Below are 18,864 nucleotides of genomic sequence, written 5' to 3'. Positions count from 1 at the left end.
AATGTAATCAATTTATCAATTATTTCAAATGGATTTGCATGAGCAACTATGAACAAATGTGCAACAAATTAAAGATGAAGATTAAATTATCATTAATTATGTTCAATTTTTTTTCTTAAATAGCTCCTCAGTTCAAGGGCAATGAGTGATAGACAATAAATGCCAGTATTGGTATTGACACCCTCAACCTGTGAACAGATGATTTAAAAAATTGAGTTGCCTCTTCTCTCAGATATCAGTCACCAAGAAAGGGAGAAATGTTCACATGTTTTCTCTCGTATTCTGTGGTTTTAAAATCAGACAAGGTGTTCATGGGCACATGTTGACCAATAACACTCAAGGGGACTTTTCATGGGGACTAAGATGGAAATTCATCTTGGCAGCAGAACAGGAGAAAACCAACTGTTCATTTTTATTCTCCTTGTGAATTTATTGCAAAAGACACTGAGGTAGTTCAAAGGAGGCAGCCAGTTCAATATCACTTCAGTGCTGCTACTGTATACGATGTATGGCGGGATTGCTCGAATGATTAATGAGAGTGCCATCTCACACAATGGATTGGCTATTATTTAATGTTCCATTTCCAATGTTACTGTCATTAAGACTTAAACCTACCTGGAAGAATGTAATTGAATAGACTGCAGTTCATCACTCAAGTTCAATTCCTTAGATTGTGATACATGTATTAAGAAAATAGTTGTGCAGCTTCCCAGATATAAGACAGCATATTGAGACGTACAGTTGTGATTTCCGCCACTCCCCAAGGCAGCTCTCTGAAACAGAGAGGAATCCTCTTCTTGAAGAAAGGCTCAGGCCTGAGGTGTTGTATTATCTTTACTTCTATTGATGCTGTGTGACCTGCTGAGTTCCTCCAGTCTTTCTGTGTTTTTACTACAATCACAGCAACTGCAGGCTTTTATGTTTCAGGAACCCTCTTGAGTCTCGTCCAAATTATTGCACTCAATCTAAGGGCAATGATATATTTATATATTTCTGCTGATTGCGATTATTACCATATGGTTAACGTAGCGGTTAGTGCAATACTGTTACAGTGCCAGCGATCGGGACCAGGGTTCGAATCGCGCACTGTCTCTAAAGAATTTGTTCATTTGCATGGGTTTCCTCGAGGTTCTCCAGTTTCCACCCACCATTCCAAACATACTGGGATATAGGTTAATTGGGTGTAAATTGGGCAGCACGGACGTGGGCCGAAATGGCCTGTTATTGTGCTGTATGTCTAAACATCCCTTTTTTGGTTGTTTCTTAGTGACATTTCTAGTCACCATGGTCTTGTTAAGTTTCCCACCTCTGTTGGAAATCCTGAGGCTTATGGTGTTCACTCTTTCCCTTTCTCACCCATTGATCATTTCTCAGTCGCATTCCTCTTCTGCTCTCCCCTCTAGCCTACATTCCTCCCTCCTGCTCAGAGCTCTTTCCTTCAGATTTTCTCTCCCAAATGCCAATCACTTGATCCCTCTTTCCTCTGTCTCCCAAACTCAATAAACTCTCATTGCTTTTAAAATTCCCTGGGATAAATGAGAAAATAATGGCAAGGCAGCGGATAACACACTGATGCAACAATATGACATATTATTTCATGAGCCTGGCTTATAGTAATTTAACTATTAATGATGTCTCTTTTCTTTGTTGACTCTGGTTTAAATAATTGAGTAGCTTCCTATTTTAACTACTTTATAAGATTGATGTAACACTGGTCATCACTAATTGGCTTCAAGAAGGTGGTGGTCATGGTGTTATTCTTCAGGTGAGGGTTCTCCTGCAGTGCTGGAAGAGAAGGAATTCCAAAGTTTAAACCAAGCGATAATGGAAAATAGTGATGTCCTTTCAAGTTGGGATGGTGAGTAACTTGAGGAGAACATGCAGGTGTTCCCATGTCCCTACTTGGCTGGAGACATGAGGTTGGAGTTGCATTTAGTCATAGTCCTCAAAGCAGCCATTTAAATAGTAGAGATGATGGAAATGAAGACATTTGAAGGTTGACTAAGATAGCACTAAGAAATGATCAATGGGGGAGAAAGGGAAAGAGTGAACACCATAAGCCTCAGGATTTCCAACAGAGATGGGAAACTCAAGCAGGGACTTTGTCCTCAGAGTTTTACCTTGCCTAAAGTAAAATTTTCAGGGTGATACTTCAAAATTTTTTGCCCTGGTTAACTGTAAAGAAACTGTGGACGTGCTATAAAGAATGAACATTCAGTTTTACTCACAGTTGAAAGAAGAAAACTCCTCAACCCCCCCCCCCCCCCAAAGAAATGTCAAGTACTTTATGCAAGGACAAGGCATGGGAGGGAAATGAACAATGGGGTTTTACTCAGTGTCGGAGAACAAGTTAACTACCAATGTAAATAGATATAAAAGGGTAGGAGACTCGCATTCCATTGTTGACTCCCTTCAAATGTTTTTTTTTAAATATTTGAAAGAAAGCTATTACCTTGATGTGAAAATATGCACCGCATTGTGTGTTAAGCCCAACTGAAATAGTTTGAAACCTTTTAGTTATCTTTTGGATTCTTTATTTATAATGCCACTATTTATCATCAAAGTTTATACATTTAAAACTACAGAAGGCCTTCAGAATTCAGAGGTCATTAATTCTATGGTTGTTATATTAGTATTGGAGTTAAGTGAGTAAGGTCTCTGTCTTACAATTCCTGTTATTATTTGGAGTGAGACCAAACCAGTGACCTTGTCTACTACGTTTGTTTCTTTGCTCGAAGGTAAAGAATCCCTCACAATACATTGAAGGTACTATGAGAAATCACTTCCTGTAATATGTATAGTTCCTGATCAATTGCACCTTGTCAGGCACTTTACTTTAAACTCATAATAAACAAGCCCAGGTTGGTTTATTGATGTTGCCATCAGTGGCCCAGCAGAAACAGAGTGCAATTCAATTTAGTTGGCTTTTAAGTGTTAAAAGTGTTAACAGACAGCATATGTTGCAAAGAATGGCAATTTTCTCCAACCGGTTTCTGAAACTACAGTGCATACTTCATGTATAGTATACGAGCTTTAGAACAAGCTTAGTTTCACAAAATTCAGCAGAACTGGGTAGTACAAAGGAGAATAATGCTAATTAACAGAAAGCTAAAAGAGTAAAGTATAGAGACAAACAGTTTAAATTCATGATAAGACACACATGAGCCCAGGTTCACTTGGCTCAACAACACTAGCATGCAGATAGAATAAAGGCAGACAAGACCTAATGCAATCTCTCATGGAGGGATGAAGGCAGAAGAGAAAGGCACAGGTTAGTACAGATTGGCACTCCCCCCCCCCCCCCAGGAACATAAACAGACATTGGAGTTGATGACTGAAAGGGCAGTCTCCTAAATTCCCACAACATGAAAGGGGAGGAGGGATGAAGATGCTATTTCTGAAATCCTCTACTGAACCAAGCATACAATTTTGTCATGTGTGGTGCATGCCTTCCAAAAAAATGCAAAGCATGTGAGATCGTTATTTGTGATGATTAGTTTGATATTTAGCAGTGTTATATAATACAATGTTATATGCAATCGTACTGAGATTTCATTTTACCAGATTGGAAGAGGCCCAAAAAATTCCTTACATGAATTGGGTGATTAATGAAGTATGATCTACATACAGTTATTAGGGACTTACAGCAAAATGCTTGTAAAGGGTATTTACAAAATAACAAAGCAAAACTGCAAATGTCAGAATTCTGAACTAAAGGATAATATTTTGGAAATACTTAGCAGGTAAGCCAGCATCAGGGAAGAGAGAAACAATTAATATTTCATTAAAATTGGGGGAAAAATCAGTAGGTTAAAAAAAAAACAAGTTCTCAGGTGCAGAGAACAAGAGAGGGATGGAAATGATCAATCACAGGACAAGAGAGATTGAATGAAAAAAGGAGTGATAAAGAATGGTGAAGGAGATAGAACATTCAACTGATTGGGCAGATTAATGCGATAGTGCAACTTTTCACTTGCAGGGCTGTGTGATACAGTAGAAGGTTTGAGGTGAATAAATTATTCAGAATTGCTGCTGTAGTGAATAAGAAAGTCTAGCGTGCGTGCGTGCGCGCATTTCCAAGTGTACCTCTGTGCCATTATAGTTGTATGTTTTGGATCCCATATGTGTTCATATGTGTATGCATACATTTGTGTATGTGTATAATCTAAGTATACATTGATGTAGATGTGAGCAAAAGTTTTTGCATGCATTTCTGTGGGGCTTATGTTAGTATGTTTTAGAGAGTGTATGTTTGCAAATTTTTTTTTGGTTTGGAAAAACACAACAATGCTGGAAGAACTCACAGGTCACGTAGTATCCATAGGAGGTAACCATTATTTTGGGCCTGAGCCCTTCTTCAAGGTATAGGCAAAAGACAGACAGGCTCATGAATAAAAAGAATGGTGAAGGAGAATAAGAAAGGGTGCAGGGAGAAACACAGGCCAATGGGAAAAAGGCCATAATTGGACAAGGATAAGAGGACAGGAAATGAAAGGTGAGAATGGATTGGGGGAGGGGATGGCTCTGTGAATGCAGAACTGGAGGAAAGGGAAAGAGAGAGAGAAGAGCTAGACAAAAGGTGACAGAGGAATAGGGGAGAGGACAGATTTGGAGGAGTTGGGTTTGCTTTGAAGAGAGCAACAGTCAGTGCAGTGCATGTCCCTAAGATCCTTGAGGGGGCCAAACTGGGAGGCCTGGAAACAGAGCTGGAAATCGTACAGCACAAGATAGTGGTGAAGGCAAGTAATCAGAAGGGTGTGTGTGTATGTTTTAACACTGCATTTGTGACCCAACATTCCACAAAGCTAATCTCAACAAATTAGATGAAGTTGAAGAATTTCTTCCTGCTTTTCTCCCAGATATGACATGTAAAGGAAAATCTTTAAATCTACGTTAAAGCAACTGGGAACAGTCAGTTCCATGCTTTAAGGACTTGCTTAAAATGCACCATTCTAAACTAAAGGAGCTTAAAATAATTAATGGTAATTAAAAAAAATGTTGCTCCAAATGTATTAATTACTCAATATTCAGTATTTCTGGAGGAGGGACTCCTAGTTGCATTCCTTGGAAAAAAGAGCTCAGAATGCATTGATACTGAAGAGGTTTATCTTGTAACCATTCGGTGAAATAAGGGACAGATCTCTGGTGGATATTTGGTAAATCACAGTAATTAGTGATGGATCACCAGCTTGCTTTATTCTGTTCTATTAAAATAAACATAGAGTTCTTTAATGCACAGACTCAAAGTTCTCAATATCATCTGCCCCTCTGCTTTGGATGGTTTATGGGTCAAAGAGTTAGTGTTATGATGCATTCCTACAAGGAGGCTTGAGCTCATTCTTGAATCTTTTATCTATCTTTCTTTTTGGTACTTTAGACTAGAATGTTTGTTTTAGGAGTCTAATAACAAATGATGTTGCCTACATAATGTAGTAGACTGAGTGAAATTAGGTCTTCAGCATAGAGCTGTTCACCTGGAAGAAGATACTGATGTTGGTTTACTTCCATTTGCGATGATTTTGAAGATGTTGTAGAGACAATATTGACATTGACTGCTGTAGTTAGACCAGATGAGCACCCTATCATCCGTATGACACCAAGTCTTCCCCTCATGAACTCTTCACCTCAAACTATATTCTCTACTTTCAATCTTGAAGAAATATTCTGCATAAATTATCCTTATTGCATGATGCATTCCTACAAGGAGGCTTGAGCTCATTCTTGAATCTTTTATCTATCTTTCTTTTTGGTACTTTAGACTAGAATGTTTGTTTTAGGAGTCTAATAACAAATGATGTTGCCTACATAATGTAGTAGACTGAGTGAAATTAGGTCTTCAGCATAGAGCTGTTCACCTGGAAGAAGATACTGATGTTGGTTTACTTCCATTTGCGATGATTTTGAAGATGTTGTAGAGACAATATTGACATTGACTGCTGTAGTTAGACCAGATGAGCACCCTATCATCCGTATGACACCAAGTCTTCCCCTCATGAACTCTTCACCTCAAACTATATTCTCTACTTTCAATCTTGAAGAAATATTCTGCATAAATTATCCTTATTGCATGATGCATTCCTACAAGGAGGCTTGAGCTCATTCTTGAATCTTTTATCTATCTTTCTTTTTGGTACTTTAGACTAGAATGTTTGTTTTAGGAGTCTAATAACAAATGATGTTGCCTACATAATGTAGTAGACTGAGTGAAATTAGGTCTTCAGCATAGAGCTGTTCACCTGGAAGAAGATACTGATGTTGGTTTACTTCCATTTGCGATGATTTTGAAGATGTTGTAGAGACAATATTGACATTGACTGCTGTAGTTAGACCAGATGAGCACCCTATCATCCGTATGACACCAAGTCTTCCCCTCATGAACTCTTCACCTCAAACTATATTCTCTACCTTCAATCTTGAAGAAATATTCTGCATAAATTATCCTTATTGCTCAGGATGAGAAAATAAATTCTACATTGTAGACCCAATCCATCCTACATCCCTCACACATTCAATGCAAGCATCTCGCCTTCTGCCCACTCACTGCTGTCAGCAAAAAAAAATTGCTACCACTAGAATAACTATCCTTTCAGTGTATATAACTCCCAATACAAATGTACAGACGACTGCATACTTCCCAACTAGCTTTTGAAAGTGTTAGTCACCACTCCAATAGCCCTTAAGTGGGTGTAAAACAAATATCCCAGCTCAATAGATATAGTGGTTTAAAATGGTCCCAAATCAAGTGAACATAATTTTGTTTTCTTTTAACATTCTATCATGTTTTTGTTGTATACCACTAGTTCTTAATTTCATCAACTTTGTGGATTTAAGTCATTTATAATCCATGCCCACTCGAAAGTGTCCTCTGTTATAGTATTATGAAATATCTTTTAGTAATTTGTCACAATGCTAATCAACTGAAATTGATATTCTCAAAAAAATTTAAGATCGGGCATTGAGGATGTGTAATTTCTGGTGTCTGCAGTTAGGCCTATATGCTAACATTGCTCAGTCTGTTCAAGCAAATTTGCTGCTAATGGTGGAACTGGAATTAAATTTTAATTTTGAATTTGCATGAAATTGCAAACATAAATAAGAACTTAAAAAAAAGACATTTTAAAAACAAGACCATTTTAATTAGTTATCAGGAAAAAGAAATGCACCTTTACTCCTGTATCATTCATTCAGGTGTCTCGCCGTTCGGCATGGGGGATCATGTCTCTCCATCTGACACAACCTCTGACCCTCCAAATTGTAGTTGTTGCCTCCCCTGTTCTACTTTGGTGAAGGCTCCATCTTTGAGCTGAGACCGTAGTTGATGTTGAGTTCATGATTATCCAAGGGATAAATACTGAAGTGGTTTCCTGTTGCAGTGTCCATACTGGACAGGTAATCCTGGCCATTGAACCGCAGATTCACCTGCCTACCATTTTTAGTTTTACAACCATAAAGTCCAATTTGTAGAATCTGCTTGTAAAGACCATCCACCATCTGCAATCCATGGCTTCCCTGATTGCTACACCTTGCCCAAGGGTGACCTGTAGGTTATCAAATGGAAGGAGCACCTGACACCTCCTTTTGCTGAGCAATTGCACAGTACCAACACCAACCTGCATAATTCATGCATATATGATTTAGATTGACTACTCACAGTCTTCATGGAATACAGAGTTTTCTGCCATCTGAAACAGTGCCCATAATTAGTTCCCATATTACATACCAAATCTTCCCGATGACAACTCGATGTATTATCTATTCTTGTGTGACACAGTAGGACAATCACACTACCTACAAATATGTAGTGGGTTACTAAAGAAAGGGGATGAGTCAGCATACAGGAGAGAGATTGAAAACTTGGCTGAATGGTGCACCAACAACAACCAACACTAAGGAGCTGATTGTTGAATTCAGGAATGGAAAGCCAGAGGTATACAATCTAGTGATCATTGGGGGATCAGAGATGGAGAGGGTGAGCAAAGTTAAGTTCTTGCGAGTCACTATCTTGGAGGATCTTCCCTGGACCCAACACATTAATGTCATTGTGAAAATAGCATGTCAGCATCTCTAATTCCTCAGGAGTTTGCAAAGGTTTGGTATGACTCCAGGAACCCAGGCACATTTCTTCAGATGTGTGCTGCCTGGCTACATCAAGGTCTGGTATGGGGAACACCAATATCCCTGAATGTTAACCCCTCCTAAAGGTAGTGGACACACCCCAGGGCATCATAGGCAAAACCCTCTCCACTATCGAGAACATCTATAGGGAACACTGCCATTGGAGAGCAGCAGCAGTCATCGATACATGCCACCCTGCACACGCTCTGTTCAGTTAAGAGGTATAAGTGCAACAAAGCTCACACCAACAGGTTCAGAAACAGGTACTACCCCTCTGCCATCAGACGCTTTAATGACAAACTCAATCAGGGTCTCATTTAAGGACTCTTACTTGTGCACTTTATTGATTTTTAAAAAATTCTCTCTGTATTGCACAGTCAGTTTGTTAACATTCATTATCTGTTTACAGTTTATTTGTTTACATGTATACGCTGTGAACAATTTTTTGCACTACCAATAAGTGGTAATTCTGCCTTGCCTGCGGACCAGCCTGCAGAAAAGAGAATCTCAGGGTTGTATGTGATCTCAAATATATATATATATATATATATACTCTGACAATAAATCTGAAATCTTTAACAATAAAACAGCATTGAGTAGAAATACATCTGTTATTACTATATTGTTTTTAGTACATGTATTAACTACAATTTGCTTCTGAAATTTGATTTCCTTGAAGTCATTATAATCAAACTTAGAATTTGGTTAGTTCCACATTGCAGGCATCCAAGAATACATTTCTGATTGTTAGTGTAATTGGTATGTTTATGTGTTTGAACTGAGGTAATTGACAGTATGTTTCTTAAATTACAAAAGGGATTATATTTCAACTTGCATGAAAAATGCTGAATTAATATAGTAATTTCTAGTTTCATAATCACACAAGCATTAGGCATTTATATGTTCTCTGATTGTAGAGGTACACAAAGTGTGAGTGAGCATGGGCATATTATTCTGTTTCCAGTAACATGAAGCCACTGTTCAATAATGGTCATCTCATTGGCTGAAAAGGTTTCATGCGCCATAATGTCCTCCCTTAAACAAAATGTAAACCAGCACATTTTTCATTCTAGAGATCAATATTCTTGAAGGAGTATTTTATTCCATGAGCAAAGAACAATCTGCTGGAGTAACTTGGGACGGGGTGGGGGGGGGGGGGGGGGGGGGGGGGTTGGTGGTGTTGAGCAGCATCAGTGAGAGAAAAGGAAATGTTGAAATTTCAGCTTGAACCTTCATCATTTATACCACTTGAATCAGATCGAGGTGTGTTTCCAGTTGCTTTTACACACATATTTTAAGAAGGCACTGATCTCCTCAAAGCTTTGGAGGAGCTATATCAAATCAAACAATAAAATGAGACATGATAAGGTTAGAATCGGCATCAGATTTTGGCATTTCATGGAATGGAAAACAGAGGCTTCTCTTGCATTTTGCTTTTGAAGAATTTCCCAGATCCTAATTTTCTACCTCAGGCTGCAGCAGCACCAAGCTGTGTAACAGATCATTGAAATGCTGCGGCACTTTTTTGCAGACCACACACTGCCATGGACATCTGGACATAATCTCAAACTTTACTGGTGAATTTCAGACACAGTCTGTCCTTCTCCAAAGTCCTTGCCCTTTATCTCATAGAGAATACATTACATTTTATTTAAAACAATTTAGCTTCCATCATATTCACATTCCATAAAGCTGACCTATTGCATAGCACAGAATATTTCATGAAAGCAGGAGAAAAATGTGATGGATTCTTTATTGTTATATTAACCTCCTTTCAGCTTATCTTTGTTCAATCCTCTTCAAGCTCAGTAATGTTCAGCAATCAAGTTTCACATTCTGTTGTTCTCTATAAGTTGTACATCCAATTTTATCCAGAAAATTAAATGAAGGGCTGACACACGAGTTTTGGGATACCATCAAAGTAGAAAAGGTAAAATTAATCAGGAAGCAATGACTAAGATTCTGTTTTAAAAGCTCGTGGGGTCCAGCCACAGTGAAGGCAACAGAGGTGGGAATAGCAAAGGCGATGGGCCTCACAGGCAGTGGCAAGAGCTGGCAGGGTGGAGAGGAACAAACCAGGAGAGAATGAGGAGGAGGCGGGTGATCCCGACCGACCATCCTGAGGCTGGGGGGGGGGGGGGAGAGGGGGGAGTGGTGGTGGAGGACCAGGCTACGCCAGGAGAATAGCCTTACCTGCATCCCGGAGGTATCAGAGGCAGGGAGGTGGTGATGAGGTCAACGGCTGGTGTGCATCAGGAGGTAGTGTCAGGAGCTGTAATGGAAGATTTAAACCATGTTTTTTTTTTATTTTTGCAGGTTTTGCTTTTCCAAGGCTGAGAACCTGCTTTTTTTTTTAGAATCTGAGGGAGAAGGGGAGAGTGGTCGACTGGGTGACCCATCATCCCATCAGAAATGGTGGAATTCAGGAGGGCCATGGGGGAGGTATCTGGAAGGGTGAGTATAGTGGAAGAAAAGGTCAATAGGATAAAGGACAGTGTAGAAAGGCTAGAGAATGATAGAGACCTGGGGGTGAAGGACAGGCAAAAGATTGGGATAGACTAAATATATTATAAAACCTTAAGAGGAGAAATAATATAAAAATTGAAGGACTGAAGGAGAGGAAAGACCCCATTGCATTTTTTTTTAAAAGATGGATCCCTGAGATATTGGGAATGGAAAGGGGAGGAGAGGAACTTCAGGTGGAAGGGGCCTATTCGTCTCCCTCCCCCAAACTAGGACCGGGACAGAGACCCTGTTCAGTCCTCTTAAGCCTATGGGGATACCAAGATAGAGAATTAATCCTGCAGCTGGTGGTGATGGGCATGAAACAAAGAGCTGGCCCATTAGAAGTTGAAGGGGTAAAGGTTCTTTTTTTTTCCAAGATACTTGTAGAATTAGTAAAAAAATGGAAGGAATTCGATATGGCAAAAAAAAAAATTTTTTTAATTAAGGTATTTATATAGAAGTTTTTTCCCCAGAAATTAAAGCAACAGCGAGGTTTGCAAAGAGTCTAGTCGCAACCCAGGAAGATTCTCAAGAAAGATAAAGAGATGGTGGGCAATGATAGGAAGGGATCTGGCTGTACATAATGTATTTATAATTATATTGTTAAAAAAACAGAAACATGATTAAACTTGTCTATCACAAAGGTTGTCATTTTAAAAAGGAAAGGCATGTGGGGAGCTTAGAGGAGGTGGGGAGGAGATTTGATGGGTGCCACGGGCATGCTCCAGATCAGAGGGGGGAGTTGGTGCCTATGTAGGGGATAGGGGCACCGGGAAGGGTAGGAGTGGAGTGGGGGAAAGAGGGGAAGGGACCATGTGAGGGGGGGGGGGGTTTAATGTATTCTTTTGAATTATTGGTTTTGGTTTTGTCAATTTGTTTAGGTTTTGTTTTGCACATGAATGTCTGTGCCTAGAGTCAATATGAGACAAATCCCACTTTCCATGTTTAAAATATTAAATGGTCCCTGTTCTTTCTTAATGACTGTCAATAGCACCGTTGCTGCCATATTGGTTTCCTTTTAGCAGTAATATACCTTGCAGTAATTTGAACACCCTCACTCAAATGGTACTGTAATAAATTTCAGTAAATTACATGAATAATCCTTCCATGAGAATTTGTTCTCACCTAACACTTTCCACAGCAACTTGAAGGACTGGATAGCCTTACTGGGTGGTGTTGTAAGTTCATAAAGAGGAGAACCAAGCATGGTGTCCAAATCAAACTAAAATCTGCTGGTTGTTAAAGCTATAACTGGAAACATTGCAAAACCGAGATTTGAATATGTTTTTCAATGCATCAAAAAATTTCATCCTGAACATCACGTGGCGGTGAGCTGGAGGTTTGAGCTAGTGGAGTTGTTCTAGTGAACCGGTGCGGACTTGAAAGGCCGACATGGCCTCTTTCCGCTCCGTAAATGGTTATATGGTTAAAAGGGATGGAAGGTAAGTATTGGAGGACAAGGAAGGGAGGGGGGGAAGAAGGTGAAGAGGCACTGAGTGATGGCTTAACGATTAAGTTTATGTTTTAATGTAAATGGACTAAATGAAGAAATTAAGAGAAAAAGAATCTTGGCACACCTTAAGCAGCTGCAGGCAGATGAAGTGTCTCTGCAGGAAACCCATCTTATGAACCAGGAACAATTAAAAAGGGGATGGGTAGGTCAGGTGGTAGTGTCCTCCTTCAATTCCAGAGCCAGGGGAGTGGGAATCCTAATAGGAAAGAATATTCCAGTAACAGTCTTTGTGGGGGGATAGGAGTGGTCACTGGCACAGCAGGGAGGTTTGTGATGATGCATTGTCAAATATACTCAGAATCCTCGACACTTATAAATATATACTCCCTGAATATTCTTTAAAGTATCTGGGGGGGGTGAGAATATATTGAGTGGAGGGGATTTCAATTTTTGTCTGCATCTGGTCATGGGTAAGTCAGCTAAAAAGGTGTTGAGGGCCAAGGTGGCTAAGTCCACCCTGGCCTTCATGAAAGATTTGAATCTCAGACACTTGGAGAAGCCTAAATCCAAGAGATAGGGATTATTCTTTTACTTGAGGTAACACGATTCCTACATTAGAATTGATTTTTTTCTGGCATCAGGCCAGTTGGAAAGTAGGATAGTGTAGACTGAGTAAATGGCCTGGCTGGTGTAAGGTCACTTACCCCTGATTTTGTTCATCATAATGCCAGATAAGCAGGTTATGTCGTATAGTTGACACCGAAATCCATTGCTATTGGGAAAGCCAGAATTTTGTAGCTTTGTGAGAACTCAGATAGAACTGTTCTGCAAGATGAACTTCCCCTCTACTGATAACATTTTTTTTCAATTTGAAGGCTAATTTAAGGTACCAGATAATTGGATACATTAAAGGGATAAAAAAGGGGATATATGAAGGAAATTATTAATTTGAAACAGGACATAACTGAATTGGAAAAAATATTATGAAAGGTTGGGATCTGAGGAAAAATATAGGGATTTAGTGAATAAAATGCTCAAATACAATACGTTGCAGACATATGAAACAGAGAAGCTGATGTTAAGATTGAGGCAACAGTATTATGAGCTGGGGGAAAGGGCCCATAAAGTCTTGTTCTGGCCGATGGGGGAAGAAGAAGTCTTGATGACAATTCATGCAATTCAAATGGGGCAGGCAAGATTTCATATAAGCCAAAAGAAATAAATGATACCTTTAGTAAGTTCTATAAAGAACTGTATAAATCAGAATCAGGGGTGGAGGACAACTGCCAAAATAGATAATTTCTTGCTTTCATTGCAACTACCAAATTTGGATTAGGAATATCAAGAGGATTTAGACACCCTGATTTAGATACTCTGAGCATTCTGCAGGAAGGTAAATCACCAGGAGAGGATGGTTTCCCAGTGGAATTTTATTGAAAATACAAAGTCCCTTTAATGCCCCTCCTTATGGAGGTGGTGGATCAGGTAATGGAGTCACAGACCCTCCCAGAATATTTTTCAACACCAATCATTATGGTGATCCTGAAAAAAAAGGCAGGCATCTATTGGAACCCTCCTCCTATAGGGCTATATCATTATTGAATGTTGATTATAAAATTATATCAAAACCATTGGCCAATAGTTTGGCAAAACATCTGCTGAAATTAACAAACCCAGATCAGGCTGGATTTGTTCAAAAGAGGCCATCAACAGATAAAGTAGCCAGATTGCTCAATTTAATACACCTGGCACAGTTGGGGGAGGACCTGGGAGTGGCCGTATCCCTGGATGGAGAAGGCCTTTGATAGATTGGAGTGGAATTTTCTGTTTAAGATATTGGAGAAATTTGGACTGGGTCAAACATTTATAAACCCCAAAGGCTAAAATCATTACAAATGAGCAAACGTCTCCAGTGTTCCCGCTGTGTAGATCCAGTAGGAAGGGCTGGCCACTGTCCCCAGCTCTGTTCATACTAGCTATTGACCCATGGTGGAAACCATTTGGTGGGATCCAGACATAAAGGGGTTCAAGGTGGGCAGGTGGGACACAAAATCAATCTATTTGCTAATGATGTATTATATTTAACATAACCTTGAGGGTTGTTGGCCAGACTGAGGACCATACTGGAGAATTACAGGAGTGTCTCCAGGTATAAGTTTATTCTGGATAAAGACAAAATCATGCCTTTATTGAAAGGTAATTATAGACCCCGTCAATGGGAAAGTCAATTCATGTGGCTGCAGGAAGGCATTAAATACCTAGGTATAATAGTGGATAAAAACCTGCACAATATCTCTAAATTAAATTATCTCCCTTTGCTCTGGAAGGCTAGATGGAAAATTCTGCCCATAATGTTGGTGGGCAGAGTTAACTGTGTGAAAATGAAGGTGATGCCAAGACTACAAGATCTTTTACAAACACTGCCCATTCCGTTGCCCCACTGCTTTTTTAAAACACTCAAGGGATGTGTCCAAAACTTCTTGTGGAATGGCAAAATGTCTAGAGTCTCCATGGAAAAGTTGACAAGGGAATATAAATTGGCGTCTTAAAATTGCCAGATTTAAAAAATACCACTGGGCATCCTCGGCGAGGTTTGTTGCCTCATTTTTTGAGGGAGGGGGCCCCCCTTCTTGGGCACAAATGGGGTTACATGCAGAATGTAGAGTAGGAGAAAATATGGCAGGAGAATTTGTATACATTGGGATGCAAAATTAGTTAAAAAAAAAGCAGATAACACCATAATAATAAAACATGCCAGATGTGGCAAAGAATAAATCGATATAATGGATGAAGATGTGGTTATCTCCTAAAATGCCCTTGACCCAGAACAATTTGATACCCATGACTCTGGGCAATAAGATCCTGGACACCTGGTGGCAGAAGGGATCAGGTGTATCAAGGATTGTTACTATCAAGGGCAGCTCATGTCATTCGAGCAGTTGAGGATTAAATATGAATTATTGAATAGAACATTCTTCTGTTTTCTGCAATTAAGATCTTTCCTAAGGGACAAACTGGGACTAACAACAACCCTGCCTGACTGTAGTGACATGGAGACTCTAATTTGAAAGGGGAGTGTGTGTAAATTTATCTATAAGATGTATTCCATAATCCACAATGAAGGCCAAAGCCAGGCTTATATTGGTCAAGGGAAAGATAGGAGTTGGACTTGGGCATAATTGATGAATGATGATGGGAAGATCTGTGTTTGAATAGTCTGATTGGAATTGTTAATGCCAGACACATGCTGGTGCAATATAATTTCTTGCATCAGTTATACCTCAACCCGATGAAATTACACAAGTCAAAGCTAGAAATCTCACAAATGTGCTTTAGGTGCGGTGTGGAAGTAGGAATCTTTGTCCACTCTGCCTGGCTGTGTACAAGGGTGACATCCTTCTGAGGAGACCTGGGGGACACTCTGGGGAAAAAAAAATTACAAAGTGGGATTTTCCACAGGATCCAGAGTTGTACCTTCTAGGGGACAGTGGGGAAGTACAGTTTAGACACCAAATTCATTTTGTGAAGTTCACCTTGTCAGTAGCCTGGAAGTGTATAGTGGCTACATGGAAGTAACCGCCAAATATCGCATGATGGAATATGGAAATAAGGAGTTACATTCCCCTGGAGAAAATAACCTAAAATTTACGGAAGTATAGCAACCATATCCGAGGCACATAAATGCACAGATATGATTCAAACCATCCTCCCCCGCCAAATAAGAGAAAAGAAACATTCCATCCCAGCAGGTAAAGGATTAAGAGTATGAAATGAGGATTGTGGTGTAGACGATGTATTTTATTCCCGACCTGTGTTTATTTAATACCCAAAGTCCTCTAGCTTTGAGGAGGATCATTTTCTTCATCGGCATTTAGGTGTTTTTTTTATGTCTGTATTTTTGTATTTTAACATTTTGGTATTTGTATAATTGAAGGGATAGGGTGTAAGGAGGGGGAAATAAAGACTCTGTAAATTATATTACGTGGGAAGAGAATATAATATTTTGTTTATTGGATTTGCATGAATCTTGAGAGAATCAAAAATAAAATATTCAAAAAAAAGCTTGTAGGGTCAGTTTCAATGCAGGGTCAAGAATCATGGGTGGATGAAAGTGTGGGAGACAAAGGATGAGGCAATCCAATGTGATTCACAAAAGATTCTTGAACTGTGCCAGAAAGATGGATCAACATGCATCCTTGGCCAAGGGGCAAGACTTGTACATCTGAGGAGGAATGGGTTGGCCAGAGCTAAGCTGAAGGAACATTACTGACAGTGTAGCTTCTGACAGGGGAGGTATGGAGTGCAGGTGGTTGAACAAAAAGGCGCTGGAATGGCTGGATAAGGGGACGTGCTCAACAAATGAAGGCCTCCCAGAATCAGAACCAGGGGTCGAGGCAGTGTGATGGAGAGCGGGCAGTTGGATACAGGGGCTTGAGCTCGGGCATTTACATGTCTTCCATTACTGGACCACATGTGGGATCAACAGGAACAAGTAGCAGCAACATCAGTGCCTACTTGCCTTGGTAGTTCCAGGGAAGGTAACTGAGGCAGCTGCATTGGAGGAGGTGGTGTGATTCCTGATCGTGCCATGTCTCCAAAGGGACTTTCTTTTCTTTCTCCGTCTTCCAAAATGTTGCTGGAGCATGCCGACTCTGCCATCTTTTGAAAGAGATATTTAGCTGTATCTCAATATATGTAACAGTAATAATTAAAAATAATTAATTCAAGATGTAGTTATATGGAAACATGGAGCAGGATGCAAAAAATTTTAAACCCTCAGTGCATGAAAAAAATGACTTCACCAGGAAGCTTATATAACAGTCCCTAAATCTGCAACCATCTATATGACTCATTCCTCAAATCCTTCAGTAAGCTTAAAAACTCTGATGAGGCCTTCCTCTTTAAAGAAAGAGTCAACCTTTAGGTCAGGATCCTGCTGGGAGAACTCTGATCTGGTCCATCAGTTGGATTCAGTTTTGGGTCACCAGAAGGAGTCAAATCAATAAATCTCCTCCTGTGTGTTACCATGTGTGGATGGCAGTCTACAGCGCCTGGGCCAGGCAGCTTGTTATTAACTTGTTTAAGAACATCATTGTGTCATGCCTCTAAAACAAGATTTGTGAAAACTTCACCTGGCGATATTGTGCAAATCAAATGTTTTTCATTCAAAATCTACTCAAATATTAATTGAGTTCAGCGCCCACATGTCTAACTTCACTCCATTATTTTTCACCATTAGAAAAGCAAACTGAAGATTAAAACGGGAGTACGAGACAGGATTTTTTTTCTTGAAAGTCTTGGCATAAAGAATTGGCTTGATTTAGTTAAAAAAAAGAATTTTGGATAGAAAATAAAAGTGAAGATGTATTAAAGAATAAGATTTCCATTCATTTTGCAACCCTGACTACTGCTTTAAAGTGGATATTTTATTCTTCTGAAAAGAAGGATTTATAATAATACATTTTTCAATTGCAAGGAAATTACTGCAAAATGATGTGCTGCTTGGAATGCATATTTATTGTGTTGTAATCTGATGAATGTATGCATAAGCAGCCAATGCAGCACCTTCTTTGAATGCATCTGCTTTCCAAGTGGACTGAAGCAATAAAATATGTCAATATTGCCAGGCGATTTGCCGTGTGGCTTTTAAAATGTATCCAATAATACATTGACCTTAAATAGTATTCTGGTTTCCAGGATAATTCCTCTAAATGAGTGAAAAGTAGTTTCATCAGCCTGAAGGAATGATCCTGGGCTTCCAGCCATCTGTCACTTGAACTCCCCACCCCAGTCCAACTTTTCCTTCTTTGTTTGACTTCAAATATCGCTCCAATGGAAACCAATAAATGTTAATGGAACAGCACCCCAACTTTTGATTGGTTACAATATAATCCTTAGGATAATATTGAATTGAACACTTTCTGATACCCAACAGTTTTTAGTTCTCCACAGATGTAGGTGCACTTGGCTTTTTCAATACTTTTCTCTAACTGCCAGTGGTTAATATAATCATTACCTTGAAAAGTTTGGTCTGCACTCTATCATGAACATTACCTCTTTTTTTACAAGATCCTCCACCCTGCAAATGAATTGCCCTTCTCAATTGTCCAGTTCTAATGAAGAATCCATGTCTTGAAACATGATTCTGCTGCTCCCCTAACAGATTTTGCCTGATTTGTTTAGTCCTACCAGCATTGTCTTCTTTTGCTCAAAATAGTCGTTTGGCTCTTTTGAATATGTCAGAGGGCGCACAGATGGTTCAGAGATAGCTTCTAGAAATTGGACAAAGGAGGTACTCAGTTTTGTAATGGTTACTGTTGCCCATCCAGCAGCAGTCCAACACAGATACATTTCTTTGAAAAAATGCCATCCTCTTATGAAGCCTGAAGTAGTAGGAGTGTTTCAAGAGCAATTCAAGGGTAACACCATACAAGGAACAAAAGAAGTCATTCTAATTTTCTTAGCATTGCGATGGATCATTTCCCATTGATTGTGGGTTGTAAAAGATAATGGTGGGGGTTTAGCTGGGTTAATTTTGTACTGTAAATGGAAGGTAAATATTTGATTTTGTGAACAGGATAGAAGAGGGAACAGACTTGCTGAAAGCAGAAAGAAATAGAAGTTATGCTTCTCAGTTTATTGAATTGACTTTGGGAACATCTAATCTCTGTTATATACATTTACTGAACAGCAGGACCCAGAAGGTGGATAGTTTGCTTACTTGATGTCAGAATTTTTTTGACATTGTTTAATGAGGAGAAACACCCTTTTGCCTTTCTATCAGGTTTGAA

The 18,864-nt window shown here is 39.4% G+C and overlaps 2 long non-coding RNA genes across 7 annotated transcripts in view; one reads left to right on the top strand and one right to left on the bottom strand.

The window, feature by feature from the left end:
- LOC138736591 (uncharacterized) overlaps positions 1 to 18,864 on the top strand; it is a 206,642-nt gene that overhangs the window by 77,552 nt on the left and 110,226 nt on the right. The gene's annotated exons all lie outside the window — the stretch shown is intronic.
- The window catches only part of LOC138736593 (uncharacterized), a 37,610-nt gene continuing 27,214 nt past the window's right edge, over positions 8,469 to 18,864 (bottom strand). The window contains exons 3-5 of one of the 2 annotated variants that reach the window (XR_011340425.1): positions 16,593 to 16,732; positions 10,309 to 10,387; positions 8,469 to 8,605 (exon numbers count right to left, since the gene is read on the bottom strand). This is a non-coding gene — a long non-coding RNA (uncharacterized lncRNA). Of the gene's footprint in view, positions 8,606 to 9,298; positions 10,007 to 10,308; positions 10,388 to 16,592; positions 16,733 to 18,864 lie in introns of those variants that run through there. The other variant, XR_011340424.1, reaches the window with a different exon arrangement.

This window comes from Narcine bancroftii, chromosome 6 (genome assembly GCF_036971445.1).
Source record: "Narcine bancroftii isolate sNarBan1 chromosome 6, sNarBan1.hap1, whole genome shotgun sequence".
NCBI lineage: Eukaryota > Metazoa > Chordata > Chondrichthyes > Torpediniformes > Narcinidae > Narcine > Narcine bancroftii.
The sequence above is the reverse complement of the archived record's forward strand: the minus strand, read 5'-3'. Positions and strand labels throughout refer to the sequence as shown.